This window comes from Capricornis sumatraensis, chromosome 2, assembly GCF_032405125.1.
Source record: "Capricornis sumatraensis isolate serow.1 chromosome 2, serow.2, whole genome shotgun sequence".
NCBI lineage: Eukaryota > Metazoa > Chordata > Mammalia > Artiodactyla > Bovidae > Capricornis > Capricornis sumatraensis.
Window position 1 is genome coordinate 220,080,556 of NC_091070.1, and position 14,107 is coordinate 220,094,662.

Genomic DNA, 14,107 nt, shown 5'->3' on the forward strand with positions numbered 1-14,107 from the left:
CCATCCTGGCCAGCCACGGGGCTGACCGACGTGCAGACAGCCGCGGGCACAGGTGAGGGCCAGACCTCTAAGACGATCGTTATGAGAAGATGGCCCCCACACACGCAGGTGTGTAGTGTGACCACTGATGTGAGCTGAGACCTTGCTTGCGTGCACACGTCCTTCAGCGGGCGTAGAGGCACCGGCGTAAGGAAGCCCTCGGGGAAGGACGCTCCCTGCAGGGAGAGAGCAAGGCCGGGGGGCATCGCGGGTTTCATCCTTCTGTCCCCATCCATGTGGATCCTGTTCGCAGTGAGCAGGGTCCCTCTGCGTGGGCGGCCCCAAGCCCGCCGGCCTGGCGCTGCGCGTCTTGCCAGACAGCGGGTCTCCGCCTGGGCTGCAAGGTCCTTGCCACCCCACCCCCCCAAGATAGACTCCAGGCCCCCCTGCCTGCTGATCACGCACCTTGAAGCCTCAGAGGTGTCCGCATTCGGCCGTTTCCCCAGGGGCCTCCCCTCGACAGGCACTGGGGAGACAACTCCAGGCCGAAGTCTCCTGCCCCTGGAGGCTTGTCACTGTTCTAGGACGTGAAACACCTTCCAGCTCAGAAGGGGGAACACCCCCTTTCACTCCCGCCACCCCTGCACACGCGCCCTCCACCTCCCGCTGCCCTTTCCTGAGCTGTGACCTCAGCCGGTTGTCATCACGCCCATAGCAGCCCCTCGCCGGGACCGGAACAGCGGCCACACCCCGGGGGCCCCCGCTCACAGGGTCTCCTGACAGAAGGAGGTGGCTTTGAGCTGAGGTTTTACTGTCCCTCAGAGTAAAAGCCTGCCACTGAACGTTTGCAGCAACGGCAGAATTCTCCATCAGAGTGACTGCTCATTCAGAGCCTTTTTATTTAAAGAAAGTCAAGGGAGGACTACACGCCCCCCAGGACTAGAAGTTTCCAACCCCCTGCCACCCTCTCAGTGACCACAGGGTCAGGCCAGCTCCACCCTGCAGCCCCCGTCCCTCCCCCAGCTCTTGGTCATCATTTGTGGACTAAGAAACGGGTCTGGGCCCCAGGGGGCCTTTCCTCCCAGAGGCCGCGGGCACCCAGCACCGGCCAGGCCCAGTCTTCAGTCTGAGGGCTCACACTCTCTCTCTCTCCCCCTTGACTCATTTTTTGGGTGCCTCCAGGGGCTGGCCTACTGAGGACCCCAAGATGAATGGACCCAGCCAAGCCTCAAAAAGAACCCCCAGTCCCATGCAGACAGGGGCTGCCCAGGGATACGTAAGGCTTCACCTCAATGTCCAGGACCAGAGGGTCCACGGGGGACCTCCGGGTGGGGTGAGGTGGGGTGGGGGTCCAAGACGGGGCGGGTCAGCGCTGGGGCTGGGAGCCCGGGGTTGGAGCGGCAGATCTGTGGCAAGTCCTCTTGCAAAACCCTTAAAAAAAAACAAAAACAAACTACCTTGGGTTGTTGTCATTTGATTAGCACACAGAAGGTAATCATTGTGGTGTGAACTGTTTCTAACCGGAGTAATCTAACTCTTACTGGAGAGTGATATTTTCTAGGGTGGTCAAAATTCAAAGCCCCTTGGACTCGTGGCCACAATTAATGGAAGAGAAAGCTCAGGGGCCCACACAGCCTCTCGGTGGAAGGTGGGCCTCGGCCGTCCTAACCAAGCACACTCATGTTTCACTGGGTTCCCACGACACCGAGGGCTTCCAGAAATCACACTTTTCTCCAGCATCTTCCATCCACACAAACGCCCCTTCTTTGGGTCTGTCTGTGACTTCCGCTCTGCCTGCTCTCATGCCCGGCATCACACAGAAAGCATCAGTGCAGTTACAGCTGACCCCTGTCTAGACCTGCAAACCTCTCACCGCGGCAGAGCAGCCATGGTCTGGGAGGGCACCTCAGCCGGCTGCCCTCGGCCCGCAGGGCTCTGGGGGGCCGGCTCTGCAGGGCTGTGGTGTGTGCCCGGGGGCCCAGGCGAGGACACCCTGTCCCACAGGAGGAGCCTTGTCCCACAGCCTGTGCTCCTAGCCCTCCTGGCGGGCCATGCTGGGGACAGCTGTGGTCTCAAGGGCTACAGGGCCCAGGGCCAGCTGTGGGGGACCCCTTCCAACTGCATCTCAGCATCTAGCTGCCCAGGAGGCAGGGGCCATACCCGGGGCACAGCTCCTCCTGAATAAACTGTGTCACAGGTACTGCTGACCCATGGGGTTGTGCCCACAGAGGCCTGGTCAGCTCCACTATCCAGTGACCTGAGCTCTGGACCTGCAGCCAGGCTGTCCTGAGCAGAGCTGGCTGTGAGGTCCGGCGGTCTATTCTGGGACCCAGGCATGGATGCGAGTCCTGGGGGAAGGAGCCGCCATGCCCTCAGGCAGGGCCCTGTGTCCGGCCGCGAGGGCCCTGGTTGGGAGCGTGTTCCACACACAAGGCAGGTGCGCAGGCAGCAACTCTGGGACACGAGGCTGCTCTTGCATTCTTCCATGCGGCCACCGCAGGGCCGGCTGCAGCTTCTGTCCGGGGCTCTGGTCTGTGAGTCTGGGTGGCAACAAGGCCCGCTGCTCGGGAGCCTGCCCTGTCTCCGAGGCTCTGGCTGGAAACCAGAGACTGCAGCAGGTGCCATGCGCCCTGGCCGGGCAGCAGCGTCTCCAATAACCCAGCTGGGCAGCAGCATCTCCAAGGACCAGAGCAGATCCCCAGGCCCCCAGCCCTATCCCTATTACCCCCAACGACCCTCCCCAGGGTCTTCAGGAACTTTCTGGAAAGACCAGGGAGTCACAGTGCCCGCCGGGCTTTGAGAGACTGTCCCGTCACGCATTCTCACTTTCAAAGCCTGGGGGACGCCGACAGCCGTGGGCAGGTCAGGTTTCCTCCTAAGTGGAGCTCGCTGGGCCTCCGGGCCTGATAAGGAAGTGCTGCTGGGGGCTGCTGGCCCGGCCGGGTCTGGTTTCTCCCTGGAGACAGAGGCCCTTTGTCAGCCGGCTCTCCCACAGCGCTTCCCAGGGAGCAGGGGCCTCTGGGGGCCACAGCACCCCTACCCAGGTTGAGCAAGCCTCGGGGGCTTCAGAAAGATGAGCCAAGCAGGACAGATCTGTTTTGACTACAAGCTGAGGAGGCGGTAAAGTGACCCTTGCCAGCTTCTGGAGGCAGCGAGGAGGAGGGGCCGAGGGCAAGGGTGCCACTGGGCAGCAGCCCCGCTCCCAGCTGCCCAGGCCAGAGGTCCACGGTGAGCTCAGCCAGGAAGGCTGAGGGGTCTTCCTTTCCTCCTCCTAACCTCCCGCCTGCACAGCCAGGCACAGGCCTGGACAAGGGGAGTCTCAGCAAACACTGACTGGGGGAAGATGTTTTTTTTAATGATTGCATTCCTAAGTGTGCAGTTCAGTGGCACCGAATACATTCGCAATATTGAGCAAACACCACATCTTTTTGTTGTTGTTGAGCCGCTAACTCATGTCTCTTTGCAATCCCAGGGACTGCAGCACACCAGGCTTCTCTGTCCCTCACTATCTCCTGGATTTTGCCCAAGTTCATGTCCATTGAGTCGATGATGCCATTCAACCATCTCATCCTCTGTCGTCCCCTGCTCCTCCTGCCCTCACTCTTCCCTAGCATTAGGGTCTTTTCCAGTAAGTTGGCTTTTCGCATCGGGTAGACAAAGTATTGGAGCTTCAGCATCAGTCCTTCCAAAGAATATTCAGGATTGATTTCCTTTAGGATGGACTGGTTGGATCTCCTTGCAGTCCAAGGGACTCTCAAGAGTCTTCTCCAGTATCACAGTTCAAAAACATCAATTCTTTGGGGTTCAACCTTCTTTATGGTCCAACTCTCACATCCACACATGACTACTGGAAAAGTTGTAGCTTTGACTAGGCAGACCTTTGCTGGCCAGGTGATGTCTTTGCTTTTTAATATGATGTCTAGGTTTCTCATAACTTTTCCTCCAAGAAGCAAGATTTTTTAATTTCATGGCTGCAGTCACCATCTGCAGTGATTTTGGAGCCCAAGAAGAGAAAACCTGTTACTGCTTCCACTGTTTCCCCATCTTCTTGCCATGACGTGTTGGGACTGGATGCCATGATCTTAGTTTTCTGAATGTTGAGTTTTAAGCCACCTTGCTCACACTCCTCTTTCACTTTCATCAAGAGACTCTTTAGTTCCTCTTGGCTTTCGGCCATTAGAGTGATATCATCTGCATATCTGAGGTTATTCATATTTCTCCCAGCAATCTTGATTCCAGCTTGTGCTTCATCCAGCCCAGCATTTCGTATGATGTACTCTGCATATAGGTTAAATAAGCAGGGTGACAATATACAGCCTTGACGTACTCCTTTCCCAATTTGGAACCAGTCTGTTGTTCCATGTCCGGTTCTAACTGTTGCTTCCTGACCTGCATACAGGTTTCTCAGGAGGCAGGTCAGGTGGTCTAGTAATTTCATCTCCTTCAGAATTTTCAACTGTTTGTTGTGTAAAGTAAAAGGCTTTAGCATAGTCAATGAAGCAGAAGTAGATGCTTTTCTTGAATTCCTTTGCTTTCTCTATGATCCGATAGATGTTGTCGATTTGATCTCTGGTTCCTCTGCCTTTTCTTTCTTTTTTTTTTTTTTAATGTTTAGTTTTTTATTTTTTTAATTTTAAAATCTTTAATTCTCCTCTGCCTTTTCTAAACCCAGTTTGTACACCTGGAAGTTCTTGATTCAAGTACTGGTGAAGCCCTTCTTAAAGGATTTTGAGCACTTCCTTGTTAACACGTGGAGCGAGAGCGTTGTCCAGCAGTGTGAACATCCTTTAGCATGGCCCTTCTTTTAGACTGCAGCGAAAACTGACCGTTTCCAGTGCTATAGCGAGTGCAGCTCTCTCACAGCACCATCCTCTAGGACTTGAAATAGCTCAGCTGCAAGTCTATCATCTCCACTAGCTGTGTTTGTAGTGATGCTTCCTAAGGCCCACTTGACTTCACAGTCCAGGATATCTGGCTCTGGATGAGTGACTACGCCATCATCGTCATCCACGTCACGAAGCCCTTCTTTGTGCGGCTTTCCTGTGCATTCTTGCCACCTCTGCTTAATCTCCTCTGCTTCTGTTAGGTCGTTACCATTTCTGTCCTTTGTCATGCTCATCCTTGCATGAAGTGGTCCCTTGGTATTTCCAATTTTCTTGAAGAGATCTCTAGTCTTTCCCATTCTATTGTTTTCCTCTTTCTTTGCATCGATCGCTGAGGAAGGCTTTCTTATCTCTCCTTGCTGTTCTCTGGAACTCTGCATTCATTTGGGTGTATCTTTCCCTTCCTTCCGTGCTCTTTGCTTTTCTTCTTTTCTCGTCTATTTATAAGGCCTTCTCAGACAACCACGTTACCTTCTTGCATTTCTTTTTCTTGGGGATGGTTTTGGTCACAGCCTCCTGAACGGTGTTATCAATCCCCGTCCGTAGCTCTTCAGGCACCCTGCCTATCAGATCTGATCCCTTGAATCTGTTTGTCACCTCCACTGTATAATCATAAGGGATTTGGTTTAGGTCATCCCTGAGTGGCCTAGTGGTCATTATCTACACGCAAACTTTCTTCATCACACTCAGCAGAAGCCGTGAGACAGGACACCCCTGCTCCAGGCCCCGGTACTGTCTAGTCTGCCTTCCGCCGCGATGAACGGGACTGTCCCGGGCCTCAAGCGGATGGAATCGTGTGGTGCTCGTCCTTCTGTGTGTGGCTCGTCTCGCTTAGCACAGCGTCCTCGGAGTCCCTCCTGGCTGGAGCGGGCAGCGCTTCATTGTCTGCTATGTCTGAGCGCCGCTCCACCGCATGGACCGACCTCTTCTCTGCTCTTCCGTCTCTCAGTGGACACCAGCCTTGCTTCCACCCGTCGGCCATTGTGAAGAAGGCTGCTCTGAACAGGGCTGTGCAGACGTCTCTTCGAGATCCTGCTTCCAGTCCGCTCAGGTGTACGTGCCCACAGCGGAAGGGCTGGATCCTGTGGGGATTCTATCTTTCACCTCTCAAGAAACTGCCCAACTCTTTTCAACAGTGGCTGCACCATCTTAGCGCCCTGCTGGCCACGTGGGAGTCTGGCAGCTTCTCCTTATCTCTGCCAACACTTGTTATCACTGGGGTTTGTGATGGTAGTGGTCCTAGTGGGTGTGAGGCAGCCTCTTAGCCCGCCGTGGCTTTGATTAGTTTCCCTCGTGACTAATGATGCCAAGCATGTGTCCATCCCTGGCCATTTGTGCGCCTTCCTTGGAGAAAGGTTGATTCCAGTCCTTTGAAGTGGCAGATTTTTTTTTTTTTTTTTTTTGCTCAAATGTTTTGACTGACCAGGAGCCAGTATGGGCATTGCCCACCCCTCCAACAGTGCCCACCCCCCCAGGACCACTTTCAGGAACTTGGCTGAGGACCAGTGGGGTGAGGGAGAGGGACGGGCCCCAGGTTCCCTGGCTTCTCAGTGGCGGTGGCGGCGGCGAGAACCTTCAGGCGGCGCTTTCTCACAGTTTGGGTTACAGCCTGAGCAGCCGGCGCGCGGATTAATTGGACGGATCAGAAATCACCCTGCTCTGTTTCTGCCTTTCACCTTGCTCTCTGGCGGGCACCTACTTCAGAGCCGCGAAGGACTCCCTCCGCCCCTCCTGGGACGGCGCCTTCTCACAGCTACTGAGCACCAATTAATTTGTCTCATTTACATGAAAAAGTGCAGAAGATGTCTTTCTACATAATTAACTATATTTTGCAAGTCATTAAAATTCTGAAGCCCTGCCCACAATAGCACCCTATTCACCAGCAGAGATAAGTGCCATTTCTGGTGGGGGGAGCTGGTGAGAACTGGGGGGGTCCGGCCAGACCCAGCGAGCTACCTCGCTGATGCATATTCATGAGAAGGGGCCGGGCTAGCATCCTGCAGGGATCCTGTGTTTCCCACTGTTTGAAAAGGTTTGCTCAGGGCTGCCTTGCCAGGGGGACAGAGAGGGCCTGAGTGGGCCATGCCCCCTAAGAGCTCTGGCCAGGTTCTCATTGCTGGGGCAGCTGCTCCCTCCCCAGGTCAGTGAAAAAGACACCACTTGTCTTCTAGAAGGATCCACGAGTGCCCAGTGCAGAGGATGGAGCCCAGGGCTCACAGTGAGGAGGGGGTTGGATGCGTTTCTCCCCTCTCCTGTCCCAAACGCACCCCCCACCCTGAGGAGCTGCCTCTGGTGATTCCGAGGAGAGGGGCTTTGGCCCATGGGGAAAGTCCCTCTTGCCGGGACCCAGTCTGCAGTGGGGCACATCCCAGCACCCCTCCCTGCCAGGCCGTGACAGAACCCTCTGTGCCAGAGCCCCGTTTCGAAGCCCCATTTGCAGCCCAGAGGCCTCCTCCTCCATCTTGGCCTCCATTTCCTCCTCCGCAGGATGAAGCTGGCATCGCCTCCTCTGCCGTCTTTCACGGAGCTCACACAGGAGGTGGACACCCCCCCGCCCCGGGGATAGGGGCACGAGAGGAGCCCGAGAGGCAGGCAGCCACTGCCTGGCAGTAGCTGTCCAGTGACTCAAGCTCCCGTCACGACAGCGCTCATCGCGGGAGGCCCAGCGCTCTGAATTCTGCTGGGTTGTTTCTGTCCGCGTGGAATAAAGCAGTTGCCATGAGAGCAGGAGTCTGGCTGGCCCAGTGGCAGGCATCGGGTCAGGCCGCCAGGCACATCCCATCCGTGCCGACGGCCACGAGGAGCTGCGAGAATTACAGAAACCTGCAGGAAGGCAGGGCCCTGGGGGCTGGAGGGCCGTCTGCAGGGTGGCCTTCCACGGACCCAGGAGGGCGTCTGCCACAGGGTCAGGGCCTGTAGGCTGGCCTGTGACCCCAAGGACCTTCACTCTCCACAGCGGATCGATGGCTGAGCCTCACTTGGGAAATTTCAGGAGTACAGTGAGGCTGGGGGCAGGGGGCCTTGCATAAACACGCCCCTCAGCTCTGGATCCCAGAAAGCTATGTCTTCAGGCACTCCAATTAGCTTAATTAAATTGTCCTGCCCTGGAGGGAGGCTGTCTCAGTCTAGAAAACAAAGATGGGAACTGAAATTCAGCCCAGCAGTGAACACGGAAAACCCCTCAGCTTCACCCAGAGCCACAGAGGCCCCGTCAGCGTGACGGTGGCATCGGAGCTCCGGGCAGAGCGGGCCAGTTGCTGAGCGCCCAGATGCCAAGGAGCGCCCGTGAACACAGCCTTGGGGAGGCACGTCCAACAGTGCGGCCACTACCCAGAGCCGCTGGCCTCTGCCCTTTGACCCAGAACCACAGCTGCCAAAACCTCTTAGGAGAAGAAGGCGGAAAGATGCAGGCCAAGGATGCCGCATTTTCTCTCATTATCTCCGTGTTTTTGTCACAAAAACTCCGTCCTGAAATTGTCCTCCAAGGATTTCGAGCAGTCCGTGCTGCTGCGAAACCTGCCCAGAAGCAGAACAGGCGTAGGGAGGCCCCGAAGATCAAAAAGCTCTACATGTCCATACGTATCAATAGATCAACACGCGAGTGTGCTTGCTGCAAACCACCTCGTGCTCCGAGGGGCTGCAGACAAGCACGGCCTCCGGGGAGGTCGCAGGTCAGAGGTTGGAGGTGGGGGCTGAGAGGGGTCCGAGCGGTGTGCTGGCCTGCTTCCTGGTTTTGTCGCCTCCCTCCCTTCTTGCTTCTTACTTTCTGCCACATCCACGTACTCCCTTCCTCGGGTCAAGGAGGTGGGAGGAGTCCGCAAGGAGACAGCGCACGACTCCCAGCAGGCCCCTTCGGACGAGTTCAAGGAGCCCTGCCCCGGCCCTGGGCAGCCTGCTCCGGCCAGCCCTCTGGCCCCCAAGCTCCTAACTTATTCAAGAGTCACTTACCTGTTTGTTCGTCCCTCTTTTCGACAGACTAATGTGGACCCCAGGCGGGGCAGGAGAACAGGACCCCGGGGCTCCCTGGCTCAGGTGACCAGGACTCCAGCCGGGATGGGAGGAGGCTTGGAGGGAGGCTGCCTGCCTCTCGGGCTCCTCTCGCTCCCCCGTCCCCAGGGAGGGCTGTCTTCCTCCTCGGCACAAGCATCTGGGCACTATGCCCTCCCGCCTCACCTGCCACCCCGACTGCCATCGGTCACCCTTGAGCCTCCAGAGACCACTGGTCACTGGGCAATGCTGATGGCCTGCCCGTTGTCAGGGCTAGAGGCCAGGTCAGGGGCCTTCTCTCCAAGCAAGGAGCAAGAATTTCACCTGTGACATTGTCCACTAACAGCTGAGAGTACTCGACCCCTAGCACATTTTGCCCTTTCTTCCTAGGCTGTCCTGCTGTCTCATTAGGTAGCCAAGGCAATAGCCTAGGGCTCCTGAAAATGGCCAGCTGCCCCCACTGCCCTTGCCCCATCGGAGCGCAGCATCCCACAGACAAGCTCCACTGCCCTGACATCCCACTCTTAGAATGGGGCAGGGCTGGGGAATTCCAGAAAAATGTCTGCTTCTGCTTCATTAACTACACTAAAGCCTTTGTGTGGATCACAACAAACAGTGGAAAATTCTGTAAGAGATGAGAATACCAGACCATCTGACCTGCCTTCTGAGGAAGCTGTGTGCAGGTCAGGAAGCAACAGTTAGAACCAGACATGGAACAAGACTGGTTCAAAATTGGAAAAGGAGTATGTCAAGTCTGTATATTGTCACCCTGCTTATTTACTTTATATACAGAGTACATCATGCGAAACGCTGGGCTGGATGAAGCACAAGCTGGAATCAAGATTGCTGGGAGAAATATAAATAATCTCAGATATGCAGATGATACCAACCTAATGGCAGGAAGCAAAGAAGAATTAAAGAGCTGCTTGATGAAAGTGAAAGAGGAGAGTGAATAAGCTGGCTTAAAACTCAACATTCAAAAAACTAAGACCATGGCATCTGGTCCCATCCCTGTATGGCAAATGGATGGGGAAACAATGGAAACAGTGACAGACTTTATTTTCTTGGGTTCCAAAATCACTTCAGATGGTGACTACAGCCATGAAATTAAGATGCTTGTTCCTTGGAAGAAAAGCTATGATCAACCTAGATAGCATGTTAAAAAGCAGAGACTTTACTTTGCCAAAAAAAGGTCTGTCTGGTCAAAGCTATGATTTTTCCAGTGGTCATGTATGGATGTGAGAGTTGGACTGTAAGGAAGGCTGAGCGCCAAAGAATTGATGTTTTCAAAGTATGATGTTGGAGAAGACTCTTGAGAGTCCCTTGGACTCTGGAGACCAAACCAGTCCATCCTAAAGGAAACCAACCCTGAATACTCATTGGAAGGACCAAAGCCAAAGCTGAAGCTCCAATACTTTGGCCACATGATGTGAAGAACTGACTCATTGAGAAAGACCCCAAAGCTGGGAAAGACTGAAGGTGGGAGAAGGGGACACCAGAGGATGAGGTGCTTGGATGGCATCACTGATTCAATGGACATGAGTTTGAGCAAACTCTGGGAGATAGTGAAGGACAGGGAGGCCTGGTGTGCTTTAGTCTGTGGAGTAGAAAGAGTAAGGCATGACTGAGTGACTGGACAACAACAACACGAGGCAAGACGCTCCAAGGGCCGTCAGAATCCACACCATAATGAATTTCAAGAAACTACTGCTTGTCAAGTCAGACTGGTATCAAAGGACAATATCTACAGTGCACGTTGCTTCAGTCGCATCCGGCTCTTTGTGAGCCCGTGGACTGTAGCCCGCCGGGCCCCTCTGTCCATGGGATTTTCCAGGCAAGCATACTGGAGTGCGTGGCCATTTCCTTCTCCAGGGGATCTTCCCAACCCAGGGATCGAACCCACATATCTTATGTCTCCACCGCTGACAGCGGGTTCTTCACCACGAGCGCCACCCGAGAAGCCTGAGGAATACTAGTAAAATGCCCCTCCCTTTCCCGATCCCACATCTGTGTGAGGGCAGCTTTTCTTCACATGCTTTAACCCAGCTCGCATACAGCAAGAGACTGAATGCAGAAGCTGAGAAGCCCAACCATCTTCTGCTAAAGTCATAGGCGAGAGAAACCTGGAAAAAAAAAAATCTAAGCCTCTTTCTCCCTTGTTTTGTTTTGGGAAATATAGACACCTTTTCATCAAGAATATTATTTGTGGTGACATGTAGTAGGTTTGTTCTCGTTAATTCCTAATGAATTGACAAGCAAAGATTTTAATTTTTTTCCACTCTCATTTCCAGTGGGATAAATATGGTAGATAGAGCCCAGATACATGGGATCCATACGGTAGATAGAGCCCAATCACAAGCAGAGCATCCTGAGGTGATCTGGAGATCAGCTGAGAGCACTTTTGAGAACTGCTGATCTAAAACCATGAATCACTGGTTTCCAAACCAGCACATAATTGCATCCTGCCCACAGGCTGCTCAGTCATGTCTGGCAACGGACAGGACGTCATCCCCCACACGGGAAGACTGCCAGGTCATTGTCCCGTTCCTGTAATTGCGGGTACTTGTGACCTGCAAGTCAGTGTTCGTTCCCATTAGCCAAGACCCTTTACAAAGATTTTTTTTTTTTCAAAGAGACACGTCATCATTATAGAAAATTTAGAAAATACAGAAAAGAGATAGAGAAAGCGAGTCCTACGCTGGAGAACAGTGGAGTAGGGCAGCGGGGGCAGCGCCTCGTCATCTCCCCTCCGCCTTCAGTTCGGGCAGCCTTAGTCTGCTCGCTTCGGGCTGCTGCTGTTTCACAGCCCCTCGGGAAAGGCCCGGCCCCGACCGTCTCAGGAAGCCCTTGGGTTCCCAGAACCACGGGGTGCAGCCTCACATGCCCCCTTCTCTCCCTGCCTTTCACGGCTCAAGAGTCAAAGCAACGCTCCCTTGTCTGTGGGCCCTGTGAGGGAGGCCTCACCCAGGACATCTCTGGAGCTCAGGGGCGCTCTCATCTCATCTGCGAGCTGGCCGTCCAGCAGGTGGTCAGCCCAGGCCGCCCTTCAGCACACAGAGGCCGAGCATCTCCTCGGGGGTCTCTGAACTTGTCCTGGCATTCTGCCCTCGCCGATCCCCGAGAAGCCCAAGTCCACGCTCCCCTCGCTGACCTCAGGAGCTCAGGTGACCTGCAGGCAGTCCTAACCCTCTTCCAGGAGCAGACGGGGCAGTGAGGGTCAATGGGGGCTGTAACTGATTCCGAGAGTGGCCGTAACAAACTACCATGATTGGGGGAGTTAACAGGACTCACCCTCTCACGTTCAGAGGCCGGCAGTCTGAGATCCCGGCATCGGCAGGGTCGGGTCCTTCTGCGGCCGCCCGGGAGCGTTGTTCCGGGCCTCTCTCCTGGTTCCAGCGGCCGCAGGCAGCCCGTGCGGTTCCTTGGCGGGTAGACGCCCCGCTCCAGCTCTGCTCCGTCCTCACGTGGCTTCTCCACCATGTGTGTCTGTCTCTGCTTCTCTTCTTATGAAGACACCAGGCGCTGTACTGCCTGCCCCCCAAGCCAGCGTGACCTCACCCTAACTGTGATTACCTCTGCCAAGGCCCTATTTCCAAACAGACTTCCATCCTGAGGTTCTGGGAGGGTGTGAGTTAGGATGCTGCTCCGCCCGTGGTGAGGAGGAGCTGTCTCTGGCCATCCCAGCCGCCTCCTTTGTGTCCAGTCGTAGGATCTACGCAGCATCAGGATGGGGCCTCTGCCCCTAGACGCCTTCCCGGCCCCCTCCCCACCCCGCACGCCCCTTGGTCTCCCCAGGACCAGAGCAGGGCCCCTCACCACCGCTCCCTCTCATGCTCCGAGTCTCCAGGGCCTTTGTGCGTGGAGGGGGTGGGGGGGGGGCAGGGCGGGTGGTGTTTGGAACCCTGGCTCTGGGTTCTGGGTCAGAGAACTCTCGGCCCAGCAGGCCTGTGAAGCAGACTTAACTCTCAGCTCTCAAAGGGTAGCCATCTGCTCCTCTGACCCAGTCCAGCCCGCTGTGGCCCGTGAGGGCAGGAATGGGCTCCTGGAGGCCTGGTTCTGGCTGCAGGTTTGGGCCACGCTCTCCAGGCCAGTAGCAGGAGCAAACTGGCTGTGCTGGCCACTGCCTGCCCCCCATCTGTGTGTCACCCCGCTCACACCACGAGCTGGGCCAGAAGTCCACGCCGTGCGAACTCCAGCTGTACAGTTACAGCAGCTTTCACGCAGGAGGCATGGAGGCTGGACTGGCTGTTGGAGCTCTCGGCCTGAAAGTGGAGACAACCTGGGGCCCCCAACATGCCTCGAGGAGCCCGCCCCCCACAGAGCTGCCGGCTTCTGACGCTGCCCCTCAGCACCGCCGTCCTCAGCCTGTCCTGGCTTCCATCTGGGACTGTTGGGCCCACCTGGTCCTCGGGAGGAGGAAGGGTGCAGGGGAGCCCCTATCCAAGCCCACAGGCCCCGTTTGAACACAGCAAGGACCCTGCTCTGGGGGACTCCCCCGGGTGCCTGGCTCAGGCCCACACCTGGCTGTCTTTCAGCCCCTGTCCCCTCCCTGGGCGTGGGGGTCGCCCCCCCACCTTGAAGCAGCTGACATGCCCCAGAGCCTGGGCTGGGTTGGAACAGACTCTGTGTTCTGAGAGCCCACCTGCTCGGTCCAGCCCCGCCTACAGCAGCCCCATTTCGGATCAGCGCTCCTGGCACCCTGGGCTCCTCCCCATCCCTTATCCCAGGATTTAACAAAAGCATCCAGGGCCTGGGCCGGACACCTTCCAGCCAGACAGGTGAGTGGCAAGAATGACAAGTGCTCTATATGGTCCATCAAAAGGCCAGGAAGGAAAGACGCCTCAATTCAGGGAGGACTGTAGACGTGAATTAGCATTTTTGAAACAAATGTCTAAGAAATGGCGAGGCCTTGCGACAGCCGGAGGCAGTGACACGGCTCTTGTCCTCAGTCTTCACGCTTCTGAACCCTCCCAGTTCCCGCCCAGAGCCACACTGAAGAGCAACTGTAGATAATTAAAGATAAACACAAAAGAAAAAGTTCAACGTGCTTTGGGAAGGAACATGGGAGGGCATTTTTATGGCTTGGGGGTAGCAACGGCATCTCTGGGAAAACCACAGCAACGCCGATAAAGCGCCGTCCAGAAAGGAAGCAGTGCTCACACTGGCCGCTCTCTAAAGTGAGGCTGATTCTCCACTTTCAGGTGGCTGGGCTATTTCTTAAACTAACCACTCTAACAGCTAGAAAATCTAGATAATAA